General features: G+C 43.4%; 1 pseudogene; it reads right to left on the reverse strand.

The window, feature by feature from the left end:
• Nucleotides 1-3,763: 3,763 nt before the first annotated feature.
• LOC119923400 lies at nucleotides 3,764-4,707 on the reverse strand (annotated as a pseudogene).
• Nucleotides 4,708-15,869: the final 11,162 nt, after the last annotated feature.

A 15,869-nucleotide genomic window follows, 5' to 3' on the forward strand; every position in this document is an offset into this window, starting at 1 on the left:
ACACTGAAAGTCACTTGTCACAGAGATGAAACTAGGATTCCCATTGTCACCACCAACCTGCTAGAACAGGATATCCTGACATTGCCACCTCCCCTGACCCATGCCAGTGACTCATTCCAGAGCCTCTTCTGGCACCTTGTGACCAGCCCCAACTCTACAGGGCTACCTCTATCATTCTGGGCTGGGTTAGGGAGCCCTGATAAGGCTCTCAGGCCTTCAGTCGACCCTGTCTCTGGGTTGTCTGAACTGAAACCCTTAATGGACATTTGGATTAATCTTCCTTGACCAATCCCTTTTGCCTGAGTATCCGAGAATCCACCTCTGGGCCTATGCCTAAGGGTTTTTACTGACCCCCTCCATATCTGAAAGGGAAGCAGGGTTTTCCTGACCCCAGGGGCCAAAAATATGGAGGTCTTGGGTAACCACTTTCTGTTTATGTCTCTCAGACATGTGACAGTATTAAATGCCAGGTGGTTGTGGTAAGAAACGGGTTTTTTCACTTTCACCCCTGCTCCCATCTATCTCTATCTCCTTGGGCTGCTCATCCCTAAGTTCTATTCTCTCCCCCCAACTCTTTCCTCCATTCCCTCCAGCTCCAGGACCCCAACCATCCTCTCCTCTCACCTTTCCTGCTGTCAAACAGTATTATTTATTAGTGCTTACTGTGTGAGAGCACTGTACTAAGCTTTTGGGAGAGTACAATATAACAGAGTCGGTAGCCAGGTTCCCTGCCCACAATGAGCTTACAGTCTGAAACAACATGTCTCTTGCCCTTTCGTCCCCTTCTTGTCCCTGTTCTTGTTTCAGCACCTCATCATGTGCTTTTCTACAAAGGTGAACTGTGGAAAAAGAGGGAAGTGTGAGAAAGAGGGTAGGAGATGAGACTACTCTTTTGACTCAAACCAAACATTTACCTTTCATTTTAAGATGCTGCCTTTAGTTTGTGGGGGAATGAGAGTTGTGAGAAAGAGGAGAGAAGGAAGAGTTGAATCTGTTCTGAAGGAGGGGCTAGAGATACAGCAGACCAACACTTACACACAAGTGTCTCTGCCACCCAGATTATCCAAAAATTCTCCAAGACGGGTCTTGCAAACCTATTTCCAGGGTTGTGCTTCTGTTCTTGTCACAGCCTCAGTTGAAACAGTTAGTGCATTATTTGTGTTGACTGGGACTGGGTCTTTCTAAGCACGACCCATCACTTTGAAAACCTTGGAGATGGTCAGTTCCTAACCTGGATAGGGCCTGGATAGAGGGATATAGTGCCTCATGATCCCAGGCCTGCCATGCCTATAAAGAATTCAACAGAGACCCATTAGAGGATGGAGCCCTCTCTTCCTAGGGAGAATGCTTTCATAGTCAATGGTATTTATTGAGCACTTACTGTGTGGAAAGCACTGTAATAAAAGCTTGAGAGATTGCAATGTAACATTAAACAGACACATTCTCTGCTCACAGTGAGCTTACAGTTTGGAAGTCTCTTCTCTGATAGCTGACTCCTCCGAAGAGGAGGGACATTTTGATGGCATCCCAGCAAACCATCCACTCACCCAGAATCACCTAGCTGGATTCAGGGTTCCACTGTACCTCCATCCTACAAGTGACCCAAAACAGTCTTCCTAGTGGAGTGGTTTCCCCTGGAATTAGAGGCAAAGACTCTGCTTCTTGCTTCCCCTTGTTTTTTTTTTAATGGTATTTTCTAAGTGCTGACTGTGTGCCAGACACTGTAGTAAGTGCTGGGGAAGATACAAGCTAATCAGGTTGGACATAGCTTACATCCCACAAGGAACTCACGGCCTTAATACCCATTTAATCAATGATGTAACTGAGGCACAGAGCAGTGACTTGCTCAGGGTCCCACAGGGGAGAAATGGCAGAACTGAAATTAGAACCCAGATCCTCTGACGCCTAAGCCTGTGCTCAATGCACTAGGCCATGCTGTTTCTGAGCCATTCCAAGTCTGCAAAGAGATTGGCTGATGATATCAGCCTAGGCCATTAGTTCTTCCCAGAGTTTCACGGTGTCGGTTGGGGTAATTAATTCTCACCCGACTCTCACTTATGTAGACTACTGTCAGCTATGATGAGACTTTGCACCAGGAGAGGCATTCTCCATTTTTGAGCAAGACCGTGAAGTATGATGGGAAGCCTCAATGCCTAGGTCATCACCTCCAGATAGAACCACATAGTTCCTCTGAAGTGCTTCTAGGCCTGATTAATCAAATGCTTAATAACTTCTTCGGTCTTCATCTGAGATGGCACTTGTAACCAATATATTCTCTATAAGGTAATAGCTTGTGTCACTGAGAAAAAGGAAAACACTGACAATTTTGTCCCATTCTCTGCTCTTCCCTCGCCACCATAAGCACCTCTGTCTTTTCCTATTCTCTGTTTTTTTTTTTTGTAAATGGTATTTGTTAAGTGTTTACTATGTTCCAGGCACTGTAGTAAGCGCTGAAATGGATACAACATAATCAAGTTGGTTACAGTCCCTGTCCCTCATGGGGCTTAATGCCTTAATCCCCATTTTACAGATGAGGGAAGTGATTTGCCGAAGGTCACACAGCAGATAAGAGCGAGGAGCTGGGATAAGAACCTGGTTCCTCTGATTCCCAGGCCTGCGTTCTTTCCAGAGAGTCATGTTTCTCACAGTTGGTTCAGACTGGTCCCTAAGAACTCTCATTTTCAGAAGCAGATGCAGACATATGCAAACATTGATTCTTCACATTGGACACTGACCTATTTAAGCAGCTTTCTTTGGGCTGGAATAGTTTGCCAAAGAGGCCCAATACCTCTGATTTGATCCTGGTCTCGCCAAGTTGTTTTTGCTTTCTGATTTGCTTAATTTAGTGCGGAATCAATGAAAGAAACCACACTTTAATTGTCTTCATAGCTAAGCGTCATGATATGGATGTAGAATGCTATCACAGATAATTTGTTCCAATACTGTCCCTCTTCCTGTTGTTGATTGGAGTAAGAATTAGCATTGGTTTGTTTTTAAATTCACAAGGAGTTACCATCTTCTATTTCCTGCTTCAGAGGAATCAAATTATGAAACACCACATTCTACTGTTAATGACTATAATATGTCCGGTACAATGTGATATTCAATGGAGCTATAGGAAAAACACAATAGGAAAAATACAACACTACGTTGCTAAAGAAACATTTATTTTCTTCTTTAAACTAGAACAGGTCGGACTGCACTATTGAGCAGGCTATTCTCATTTCTCCTCATTTGAGATGAGAGAAGGATGAAAAGATAAATGAAGGCAGCTGTAGCAAGAGGAAAATCAGCTTCTTAACATGTAAATGTTGCTAAATAAGCTGAAGTGAGGATGAATACCTCTACAGCTAAGAGGCTCTTTAGTAGTTCATGTAGTGGTATTTCTTGAGCACCTACTCAATGCAATATTCATTCATTCAATCACATTTATTGACCACTTACCGTGTGCAGAGCACTGTAATAAGCACTTGGAAAGTACTATTTGGCAACAGATATAGATAATCCCTGCCCAACAACGGGCTCACAGTCTAGAAGGGGAGATAGAAAAAACAAAACAAGTAGACAGACATCGATACCATCAAAATAGCAATCAAAATAGCAATAAACTGTAACAAGTTCTTGGGAAATACAACAGACATATAAGACATGAGCTCCACTGAGCTTTGCATGCCCTATACATTTTTCCTAAAAATCTTATCTGAAATCCATGCTTGTCACTTCCTTCACTTGGACAAATACCACCATTTTCACAGGGTGTTGTCTATTTATCTTCAGAAGTCACTTTTCCGCACCATAGCTTCCTGATGGCATTTTTCATCTGGACATTTCTCAGGGTGTAGATGAGGGGGTTTAGCATAGGGCTTATGATAGTGTAAAATACTGCAATAGCTTTATCCATGGGGAAGGTGGAGGCAGGCCACATATACAGAAATATACACGGAATGAAGAACAGGACAATGACGGTGATGTGGGAGATGCAGGTTGAGAGCGCTTTGTGCCTACCTTCTTTACTGTGTGTTTTCAGGGAGCGCAGGATCATGACATAGGAAATCATCAACATGACAAAGTTCAATAGACAGAGAAACCCACTGTTGGCGGCTACAAAGAGGCCGAGGGTGTGGGTGTCCATGCAGGCAAGGCTCAGCAAAGGGTTCAAATCACACAGGAAGTGATCGATTATGTTGGGGCCACAGATGGGTAAATCGACCACGAAGAGAATCTGGATGGTCGCATGCACCAGGCCTCCTGTCCATATGACCCCCACCAGCACACCACACACACTCTGGTTCATGATGGTCGTGTAATGCAGTGGCTTACATATTGCCACGTAGCGGTCATAGGCCATCACCATGAGGAGAATAATTTCGGCCCCGCCAAAAAAAAATGCACTCCAAAGATCTGAGTCATACAACCTTTGAAATAGATTATTTTTTTCTCACAGAGAGTGTCGACGATCAGTTTAGGTGTGGGAATTGAAGAGTAGCAGGCATCGATAAATGACAAATAGGTTAGAAAGTAAAACATGGGGGAGTCCAGAGTCTTACTGGTGGTTATGGTTATCACAACGATCAGATTTCCCACCATGGTGATGATGTAGATGATTACAGAGGCAACAAGGATGACCTTCTGCATCCTTGGATTCGGTGTTAGTCCCAATAGAATAAATTCTGTCACATTGTTTTTATTACCCATCAACTCAGGATAGTGGATGAGGGCACAGGTGAGAGCTGCAGATTCTGTATAGAGAATGATGATCCTCATTAGGTTTACTCTGAAACGATCAAGTAACAGAACTCAAAGTACCACATCTCTATCATCTTGTCAATTTTCTCCAAACCCCAGGGCGGGAAGGGAAAGTATTTACTGTACTCAATTGACACAGTGGGAATTGAAGCAGATTAGGTTCATTTAACTCTTCAATACCAAAGGACAATTACTCTCCCCCAGTTCAAAGACTCATTGAAGGTACATCTCCTTTAAGGAGCCTTCCTTGATTAAGTCCCCCTTTTCTTTTCTCCCACTCCCTTCTGCATCATCCTGACTTGCTTCCTTTATTCATTTCCCTGACCCCAAACCGACAGCACTTACGTGCATTTCTGTAATTTATTTATTTACATTAATATCTGTCTCCCCATCTAGACTGTAAGCTTACTGTGAGCAGGGAATGTCTATTTATTGTTACACTGAACTCTCCCAAGTGCTTACTACAGTGCTCGTTACACAGTAAGCACTCAATAAATGCAACTGAATGAATGAATGAACTTACCCAGAGGTGTCCTGAATGGTCAGTGGTAGATCTGGGAACATAGTCAATATCTTCAAAGCCTTTTCCATTTAGTCATCCCTGGAGTATACTCTGTTTGATTTCCATGCCCTTTTCAATAGACAAGAAGCTCAGTAACTCTTACTATTCCAGTCTCATAAATGTCAACTGATAATCACATTCACATTCTCCCTAAGCTAAAAGTGCATTAGCCTGTTGGCTCAGAACCTTCTAAAATCCTTCAGGGCAGAGGATGATAAACTAAATGTTTAGCAGACAAGAAACCTAAAACCTTTTGTATTCCCCTGATGCTCTTCTGAGATTATTTCTCCTCTTCTGTCAGCTTTAGGTTTCTTCCTCTTTCTTATGGGACCAGTGCTCATTTATTTTCCAGAGAAAGAAGAAAAGATGTTCTGCCAAGGAAACAGATTGTAGGTAACCCAGGAATCTCACATAGGAACATAAAACACACAATAAACTCCGAATTTAATGTAAACTAGCAGACTCTCTTCCCATTGATAAGAGTGATAATTGCTACCTCTCCAACTTCTACTGGTGGTGGGCATCGGTACAAACAAAGCATTGGAAGGTGGTATCCAAACTTTCAAAAACTATCAAACTCTGAGAAAAGACATGAATAGTGGTTGTGGTCAGGAAATATGTCCATGTATTGTTATACTGCACTCTCCCAAGTGGTTAGTACAGTGTTTTGCACACAGTAAGTGCTCAATAAATAAGATAGATAGATTGATTGATGGTCCTTCTTTTTAAAGGTATTTGTTAAGTACTTATGGTGCGCCAGCACTGTATTAAGTGCTGAGGTCGATACAAGTTGATCAGGCTGGACTCAGACCCTGTCCCACATGGGGCTTTTAGTCTTAATACTCATTTCACTGGTGAGGTAACTTGGGCACAGAGAAGTTAAATGCCTTCCCCAAGGTACTACAACAGACAAGTGGCACAGCTAGGGTTAGAACCCTGGTCCTTCTGATTCGCAGCCCTAGATCTATCCACGAGGCTGTGCTGCTTCCTAGGTCCTTGATGACAAATGCACAGAAGCCCTGTTAGAACAAGAAAACTCAGATAGGTCTTCGTGTGGACAGTGAGTAGATGAGAATGGATTTAGGTAGCTATCAATATTGTATGCTCAGCAATGAGGCACCACCAAGATTAATAATAATAATGATACTAGTATTTGTTCAGCACTTACTCTGTGCCAGGTAATATACTAAGTGCTAGGGTGCATACAAGCAAATCAGGTTGGACACAGTCCCTATCTTACATGAGCCTCAAAGTCTCAATACTCATTTTACAGATGAGCTGAGGCCCAGAGAAGTGAAATGACTTACCCAAGGTAACACAGCAGACAAGTGGCAGAGCTGGGATTAGAACCCATGACCTCGGTTGATGAAAATGGCAGAGGTTTAAAGACAATGTACAACAAAATAGGAAATGCATCCATTCATTCATTCATTTATTCAATCGTATTTATTGAGCACTTACTGTGTGCAGAGCACTGTACTAAGCGCTTAGGAAGTACAAGCTGGCAGCATAAGTGGCATCCACACTTCCGAACTCCTGATGATCAAAACAAAACAATTATCTACAAAATCCTGCCATGGGATTTATAGTTTAGGCTAGGGTATGCAGATAAACAATGGTACAATACCAGAGTGGAAAAGAACAAGTACATGCTGAATGCCACAGTCTAAGGACAAGGGATAACAAGAAAGGAATATCCATTTTACAGATGAGGAACCTGAGGTACACAGAAGTGAAGTGACTTGCCCAAGGTCACACAGAAGGGAAGTGGTAGAGTCCGGTTAGAACTCAGGTCCTCTGACTCTCAACCCCATACACTTTCCACTTGGCCACACGGTTCCCAGTTGCAATATGTTTATTAAAGAATCATTTCAAGACAATATCAAGTGAATGTAAGTATAAACCTAGAAAGATACTTGGCATCTATTTGTAGACATCACCAAAAATATTAAAGAGCAATGATGAAAATGTGCTTTTTTGAATGTGAATGCAAAGTAAAAATCAGGAAGCCTGGAAAACTTGTATTAGTCAGTTTTGTTGATGCTGAAAAAGTCTGAAGAATTGGGGCTCTATCCTATCTCTCTGCTTACCTCGTCAAATGAGAAAGTCCTTTACAGATCAAAGACAAAATAGGCCTTTCAAAAAGAAAATTCAGATTGTCTAGCCACAAAGTCAGCAGTTAGCAATTCATTTTAATACTTCTTTTCAGGGAAATGCATTTGGTGGTAGAAATTCTCATCCTGTTCACCCAACCTCTTTGCTCATTACGGAGACAGGAAAATGAATAGACCAGGGAGGACATTCTGGACTTCCCCTTTTCAAATCTATAACCACAAAAAAGGAAAAAAATTGGAGTTAATAGCTCTCCCTCCAGCCTCATGCTCAAATTGCTCTTAATCAGATTTTTCTTTTTGTTACCGAGAAATATTTAAAGTCGCCTCTCTAGGAGTGTGGGGACCTATTGTAATACCTAGGGCTCTGAGTCTCTGTAGAATTTCTTACCTCCCTTTCTGGTAGGGTCTTTATGCCAAAAGCAGTAGTTAAACCTTCCGTGAATTTGGCTAGTTCTCTGGGAAAATACCTGTGTCCTTCACTAATTGGTTATTTTCATCAAGAGCTTCATCTTGTAACAGGTTCTTGACTACATCCTTGAAAGTGGCACCGATTATTATGTAGACTGTGAGATTAGCACCGATTTTGGGGGGCGGTGAGAGGGCTCAGCACCCAGTGGATATGTTTTGAACAATAACAACGTACAAGGTTGCATCATTTGAATGGACTATCCCTGATGCTATGTCTATTATGTGAATTCAGAGAGGATTTCTGCAGTCCCCCAGTGAATTTATCACCTTCCGTGTGAGCCTAACTGGAGTTTAGCCTCTGAAGAGACTCTTGGGGATGAAAACACCAGCAAGGTGAATTCTTACTGTGGACAAAACACCTGCCAGCAGTTCATTCAACACTGAAGTTCACAAAAGGGGTTCATTGAATGGCACACTTCCCTTGAGAGCTTTTAGTAGAATAGAGAGCCTTCCTATCTCTCCCATTTGGAATGGCAGGGCCACCCAAGATGATTGACAGCTGCTACTGGGAAGTCACCCAAGTCTTCCCTCTCAGTCTAGAAATTCCTAGCAATGAGGAGCCTCTATCTGCAGGCTGGACCAGGAAAGAGAGGTAAGCGGCAGACAATCTGGATGAATGATAATAATACTACTAACAATAGTTATGGTATTGATTAAGCTCTTACTCTGTGCCAGACATTGTACTAAGTGCTGGGGTGGATAGTAGCAAATCAGTTTGGACATAGTCCCTTGTCGCACTTGGGGCTCACCTTTAAGTTCTCACTATAGTGAATCTCAATGTTTGCAATACTTCTTGTCTCTTATGTTGTCATTTAGCTTCCCTGAAAGCTCTCAGCTCTGAGGGGAGATGCAAATCTCTCTCCACTTGTGCTACCCACATCACTGTTGTTATCTTGTTTTTTGTACATTTTATCCTTGTGTGTGTGTGACCTACATCCACCCAGCCTATCAGTGAAGTGACAGAAGTGTTTTTTTATTCTATTATAAACCCCATGCTAAACCCCTAAATCTACATTCTGCGAAACTCAGACGTAAAATGCTTCATGGAAGAGGTATGGTGCAGAAAAGCGACCGGTTATCATCCATAAATGTCTCAGTACCAAATTAATTTATTGGCATATAGAGAAATTTGTTAAAAGAGATTTTCTATTGATTTTTTGAGGAGAAAGTTCCCTACTAATGATCAAGAGGATGCTGGACACTGAAATAACTAGATCATTCATGCAGACAAGCACACGGTAGCTCTTCTCCCCCAAGTTTCATGTTCATATTAATGTCCATCTCCCCATCTAAGCTCATTATGGACAGGGAATGTGCCTACTAATTCTCTTGTATTACACTCTCCCAAGTCCTTAGAACAGTGCTCTGCCCACAGTAAGCACTCAATAAATCCCATGGTTTGATTGATTAATTGATTTGTATGGAGAATTGGTGATCCAAAAATCGAGTCAAGGAAGACATGTCTTCTCCACTTTCGATAGCTATCAAGAGGGAGTAAGGGAGAACACCTCCCCTGCCCCTAAACCTGGACTCAGAGATGCTGAGATGCTTTTGCGTCTCTTTACCTCCCTTGGGGGAATGATTTGGTCTGGGAAATAGATAGGTAGGGTTAGAGCTGTAGTGATTGGCTGCAGCTGTCCTTAGCTCCCCCAAAATGCCCCAGACCTAGCCTTTCACCTCACTGGTTTTTCAGTGTTTCGAGATGCCTTACTTTGGCCATCAAGCCACCAGGTCTGCTGGTTGTGAAGTGGACAATCAATTCTCTGAGGTAACCAACTCAAACCTCCTAAACAGATGGAATGGGATAGAAGGAAAAATTTAAATATTCTTTCAAGCAAGAGGGGAAGAATCAAACTTTACTTGCAAACTTCGATTTCAAAATTTGCTTACAAATGGGTTTTCCAAAATTTAGATCCTGCTGGACATGCTGCCTCTAGCTATTTGAAGCTATCTCCTAATGTTGCCATCAATATCTCAAAAGCCCAATTCTTCCTTCCCACTGATCCTAGTGCCAGGTCATACTTGTCAGTTACTGCACTCACTATTGAGTCCCAAAAAGGGCGTGGCCTCCATGGTATCCTCAACAGGATACATATGAAATTGTAATAGTAATGATAATTGTGATATTTCTTAAGTGCTTACTATGTGCCAGGCACTGTACTAAGTGCTTGGGTGGAAAAAAGCAAATTGAGTTGGATGCTGTCCTTGTCCCATGTGGAACTCACAGTTCCAATCCCTATTTTACAGATGGGGTAACTGAGGCCCAGAGAAGGGAAGTGACTTGCTCAAAGTACCACAGCAGGCAAATGGTGGAATGTGTTGAAATGATGTTAGGTCTTCGACCAGCAGCAGGTATATGACAGACAGAAGAGGAGGTGAGGGGTGGTGCTATTTACATAATAGGTATTTGATTGGATTATGGATGTGCCTGGGCTCCCCTATCTGACTGACCACCATCTTGTTAAAGGGGGTGATTTACAACTTGCTAATGAGTTGACGATTCCTTTGGAAAATTTCCCAGTTCTAGAAAGCAATCTGAAGCAACTTGGGAGGGCTTAGGTTCTAAACCTGGCCCTGCCACTGGTCTGCTTTGGGACCTAGGGTAAGTCCCTTCTCTGGGACTCAGTTACCTCATGTATAAAATGGGGATTAAGTCTGTGAGCCCCATGTGAGACGTAGACTGCATCCAACCTAATTAGGTTGTATTCACCCCAGCACTTACTACAGGGCTTGCATATACTGTGATTTCTTTATTTATCTATATATTAATTTGTTTGTATTAATGTCTCTCTCCCCCTCTGGACTGTGAGCTCGTTGTGGGCAACGAATATGTCTGCTTCCTGTTATACTGTACATTCCCACACCCTTAGTTTAGTATAGTGCTTTACACACCGTAAGCACGCAATTAATACAATTGAATGAATTGTACCTCACAGAAACCTCTGCTCTCTCAACCGCATCCATCTTTCTGAGCGCCTCACACCCCACCTCGCCTCCCTTTCCTCTCTACCCAATCTTGGTGACCAGATTACTGCTCTCAACTCTACCCTCTCTATTCAACTCAACTCGCTCACTCCCCTTTCTCTTCGCTGCTCTCGTACCACTAACCCACAGCCTTGGATCACTGCCACTGTCCTCCGCCTTTGCTCTTACGCTCGAGCTGCTGAATACTGCTGGCGAAAGTCTAAACACCAAGCCAACCTTTTGCACTTCAGGTTTATCCTTTCCTGCCTTTATTCTGCCCTCTCCTCTGCCAGGCAAAACCATTTCTCCTCCCTTATTGACACCCATGCCCATCATCCCTGTCAGCTCTTCTGTACATTTAACTCCCTTCTCAGACCCCGTGTTCCTCCCCTCCTCCATCCCTCACCCTCAAAGATCTGGCCTCCTACTTCATTAGTAAAATTAACTCCATCAGGTCTGAGCTCCCCAAAGTCACTCCTCCCGCTTCTTCAACACCCCTGCTCTCGACCCTCTCCACTACTCTCCCATACTTCCCAGCAGTATCTTCAGATGAGATTTTCTCCCTCCTCTCAAGTGCTACTCCAGCCACCTGTGTTTCTGACCCCATTCCCTCTCATCTCATGAAATCGCTCGCCCCTTCTCTTCTCCCCTCCTTAACGTCCATCTTCAACCGCTCACTCTCCACTGGTTCCTTCCCCTCTGCCTTCAAACATGCCCACATCTCCCTCATCCTAAAAAAAGCCCACCCTTGACCCCATCTCCCCTTCCAGTTATCGCCCTATCTCCCTCCTACTATTCCTTTCCAAGCTCCAAGAACGAGTAGTCTACACCAGCTGCCTCGAATTCCTCAACACCAACTCTCTTCTTGACCCCCTCCAATCTGGCTTCCGTCGCTTACACTCCACAGAAACTGCCCTCTCAAAGGTCACCAAAGACTTCCTTCTTGCCAGATCCAACGGTTCCTACTCTATCCTAATCCTCCTTGACCACTCAGCTGCCTTCAGGACTGTGGACCACGCCCTTCTCCTCAACAGGCTATCCAACCTTGGCTTCAAAGACTCCGTCCTCTCCTGGTTCTCCTCTTATCTCTCTGGCCGTTCATTCTCAGTCTCTTATGCGGGCTCCTCCTCCTCCTCCCATCCCCTTACTGTAAGTTACTCCAGGGTCAGTTCTTGGTCTCCTTCTGTTCTCTATCTACACTCACTCCCTTGGTGAATTCATTCACTGCCACGGCTTCAACTATCATCTCTACGCTGATGACACCCAAACCTACATCTCTGCTCCTGCTATCTCTCCTTCACTCCAGACTCGTATCTCCTCCTGCCTTCAGGACATCTCCTTCTGGATTTCTGCCCGCCATCTAAAACTCAATATGTCCAGGACTGATCTCCTTATCTTCCCTCCCAAACCCTGCCCTCTCCCTAACTTTCCCATCACTGTAGACGGCACTATCATCCTTCCCGTCTCACAAGCCCGCAAGCTTGGTGCCATCCTCGACTCCTCTCTCTCGTTCACCCCTCACATCCAATCCGTCCCCAAAACCTGCCGGTCTCACCTCCACAACATCACTAAGATCTCCTCATTTTTCTGCATCCAAACCACTACCTTGCTGGTTCAATCTCTCATCCTATCCCGACAGGATTACTGCATCAGCCTCCTCTCTGATCTCCCATCCTCCTGTCTCTCCCCACTACAATCTATACTTCATGCTGCTGCCCGGATCATCTTTGTGCAGAAACGCTCTGGGCATGTTACTCCCTTCCTCAAAAATCTCCATTGGCTGCCAGTCAACCTAGGCATCAAGCGAAAACTCCTCACACTTGGCTTCAAGGCTCTCCATCACCTTGCCCCCTCCTACCTCACCTCCCTTCTCTCCTTCTACAGCCCAGCCCGCACCCTCCGCTCCTCTGCTGCTAACCTCCTCATTGTACCTCGTTCTCTCCTGTCCCACTGTCGACACCCTGACCCATGTCCTACCCCTATCCTGGAATGCCCTCCCACCGCACATCCGCCAAGCTAGCTCTCTTCCTCCTCCAGGAGGCCTTCCCAGATTGAGCCCCTTTTTTCCTCACCTCCTCCCCATCCCCCCGCCCTACCTCCTTCTCCTCCCCACAGCACCTGTGTATATGTTTATACGGATTTATTACTCTGTTTATTTTACTTGTACATATTTACTTTTCTATTTATTTTGTTAATGATGTGCATTTAACTTTATTTTCATTTATTCTGATGACTTGACACCTGTCCACATGTTTTGTTTTGTTGTCTGTCTCTCCCTTCTAGACTGTGAGCTCATTGTTGGGAAGGGACCTTCTCTATATGTTGCCAATTTGTACTTCCCAAGCGCTTAGTACAGTGCTCTGCATGCAGTAAGTGCTCAATAAATACGATTGAATAGGATGAATGGATGGATGAATGAATGAATGAATGCCTGGCATACAGTAAGCACCTAACAAATACCATTAAAAAATAAAACATTACAAAAGAAAAAACATACTCTGCAGCTTCTTACCTCTTTTTTACCAAGACATAGCAAAGGGGATGTGTTGTCAGAGAGTCAGTAAATCATATTTATCGAGTGCATACTGTGTGCAGAGCTCTATACTGAGCATTTGGGAGAGGACAATATAACATTTCAATAGACACATTCCCTGCCCACATTGATCTTACAATCTAGAGGGGGAGACAGACATTAATATAAATTAAATTGCAGATGTGTATGTATGTTCTGTGGGGCTGGGAGGGAGGATGAATAAGGGAGCAAGTCCAGGCTAAGCAAATGGAGTGGAAGAGGAAAGGAGGGCTTAGTCAGAGAAGGCATTTTGGAAGAGATGTACTTTCAATGAGATTTCTAAGAGGGAGAGAGTAATTGCCTTTTAGATATAATGATAATAATAATAATGGCATTTATTAAGTGCTTACTATATGCAAAGCCCTGTTCTAAGTGCTGGGGAGGTTACAAGGTGATCAGGTTATCCCATGGGGGGCTCGCAGTCTTAATCCCCATTTTACAGATGAGAGAACTGAGGCCCAGAGAAGTTAAGTGGCTTGCCCAAAATTACACAGCTGACCATTAGCAGAGTCGGGATTTGAACCCATGACCTATGATTCCAAAGCCCGTGCTCTTTCCACTGAGCCACGCTTCTATGAAGAGCAGCGTGATATGAAAAGGGAGGACATTCCAGACTACACGCGAGATGTGAGTGAGAGGTCGATGGCAAGACAGACGTTATCGAGGTACAGTGAGCAGTTTGGCATTGGAAATAGGAGAGTGAAGTCTTCAGGAAGATGCCAAGAGAGCTGGAGCCTTGTGTGTTTTGAAAGGCCCCTTGAATGGACACCATCTCTACTGCTGACGGATTCCCATTATTAAGTGGATGCTATTTATATAGACCTGCATTATAGATGAGCAGGCATTTCTGAATAATATTTTCATCTATGCATTCTGTCAGAATTAATGCACTGATTTTGTCTAAATCTATGAAAGACCCTTGAAGAAGGGTTCTCTGTGGGTGTAAAATATTCCTTCCCCACAAAATGTGGTCGCTGGGGGCCAAGGGTTGGGTAGGTTTGGGAATGGAACAGGGAACCTCCAGGAATAGGACTCGTGAATCTGGACAAAACGGTCCATCAGAAAGACTCTTGCCAATCAGGCAAGGAGGAGGGCAAGGTTGGAGTGCAGGCCCAACTTTTGCCTGAATTTAAAGAGAAATCTGTTAAACTGAGAGAAAAATAGAACATTCAGTAAAACCAAGTGGACTTACCATACATAATAAGATAAAATATTAAATAAACCTAGAATGTATAAGTTTTAGTAGGACCTGTGCTCTCTTCATCTTTGTTTTTGTTTTCTGAACTGATAATTTTGCTTCGTGTTTCCAAGATGTAACACTGGCTATTTTCCTAAGGGAACATTCTGTTTGTCAGGCTCAATACTTTTGTCCTCTAGATTGTAAGCTTGTTGTGGGCAGTGAATGTGTCTACCAACTCTGATATAGTTTACTCTACCGAGCACTTAGTACAATGCTATGAGCAGAGAAGTGCTCATAAATATCACTGATTGATTTTGTCTATTAACAATGTTATCAACCTAAAGTGCCCACTGATGCTGTTTCCACTTGACAAATGTGTGAAATCAGAGATGCAAATGTCAGGCAAGCAAGTGAGCAATCTCTTTTGCTTGAAATATACAGACAAATGAGCTGGAAAATTTCCCTCCAAAATTATCTGAAAAATTTTCCCAGCTACCTTCTCCAAATCACCAGGGGACATTTGGTTGCAAGGTTGTGGTGACTGGCAATTTGATGATGGTCATAAGAGAAACATAAATGATTTCTCTTTTGGGATCAAAATCCAGTGAAAATGTGGTTTTCCTTCCCTGCATCTATAGTCATTTTTTTTAAAGCAAAATTCAGTTTGGCATCATCTTGGGCAAAACTTCTGCAAGGGGAGACTGGTCACATTCCCATGAGACTGATTAGACCGAACGTTATGAGGTCCCTGAATATCTGTAGAATCCAGTTTAAATGTGCGAGGAGAAAGTGTACCTAATGAATCTGCCTCAAGGCAGACCTAGAGCAAGGATGGACAAATGGAGTCAGCTAGAGATGTTTGTCACAGTCCCAGCAAAATATATTCTTTCTGACTGACTTGGAAAAGTCACCAAGATTTTAGTGCACTTAGAAGTCCTCCTTCATAAAGGGTCTATATGTTCTGAGAGGAGGATCTTGAGCTAATGTTGCAGAGAAAGATTGGCAATGAAAGGAAATTGGACTAAAATTCGTTGCTGCTATAAATCCGGACTCTACTCTAAGAAAAGACACCTCAGGTCAAATTTAGGTTTATCCAGAAGCCATTTGGGTTCTTATGCAGTCTTAGAATGCTTGTCTAGTTTCTAGGATTTTCTATCTTTGGATGGGGTAAAGAAACAAAGATGGGAAACATGGTTGTGGCTGGAATGGAGTGGCCGCCAGTTCCTTTCACCTAACCATTTTAGACTTGTGTCTGTTCTACTT

This window comes from Tachyglossus aculeatus, unplaced genomic scaffold (assembly GCF_015852505.1).
Source record: "Tachyglossus aculeatus isolate mTacAcu1 unplaced genomic scaffold, mTacAcu1.pri scaffold_186_arrow_ctg1, whole genome shotgun sequence".
Classification (NCBI taxonomy): domain Eukaryota; kingdom Metazoa; phylum Chordata; class Mammalia; order Monotremata; family Tachyglossidae; genus Tachyglossus; species Tachyglossus aculeatus.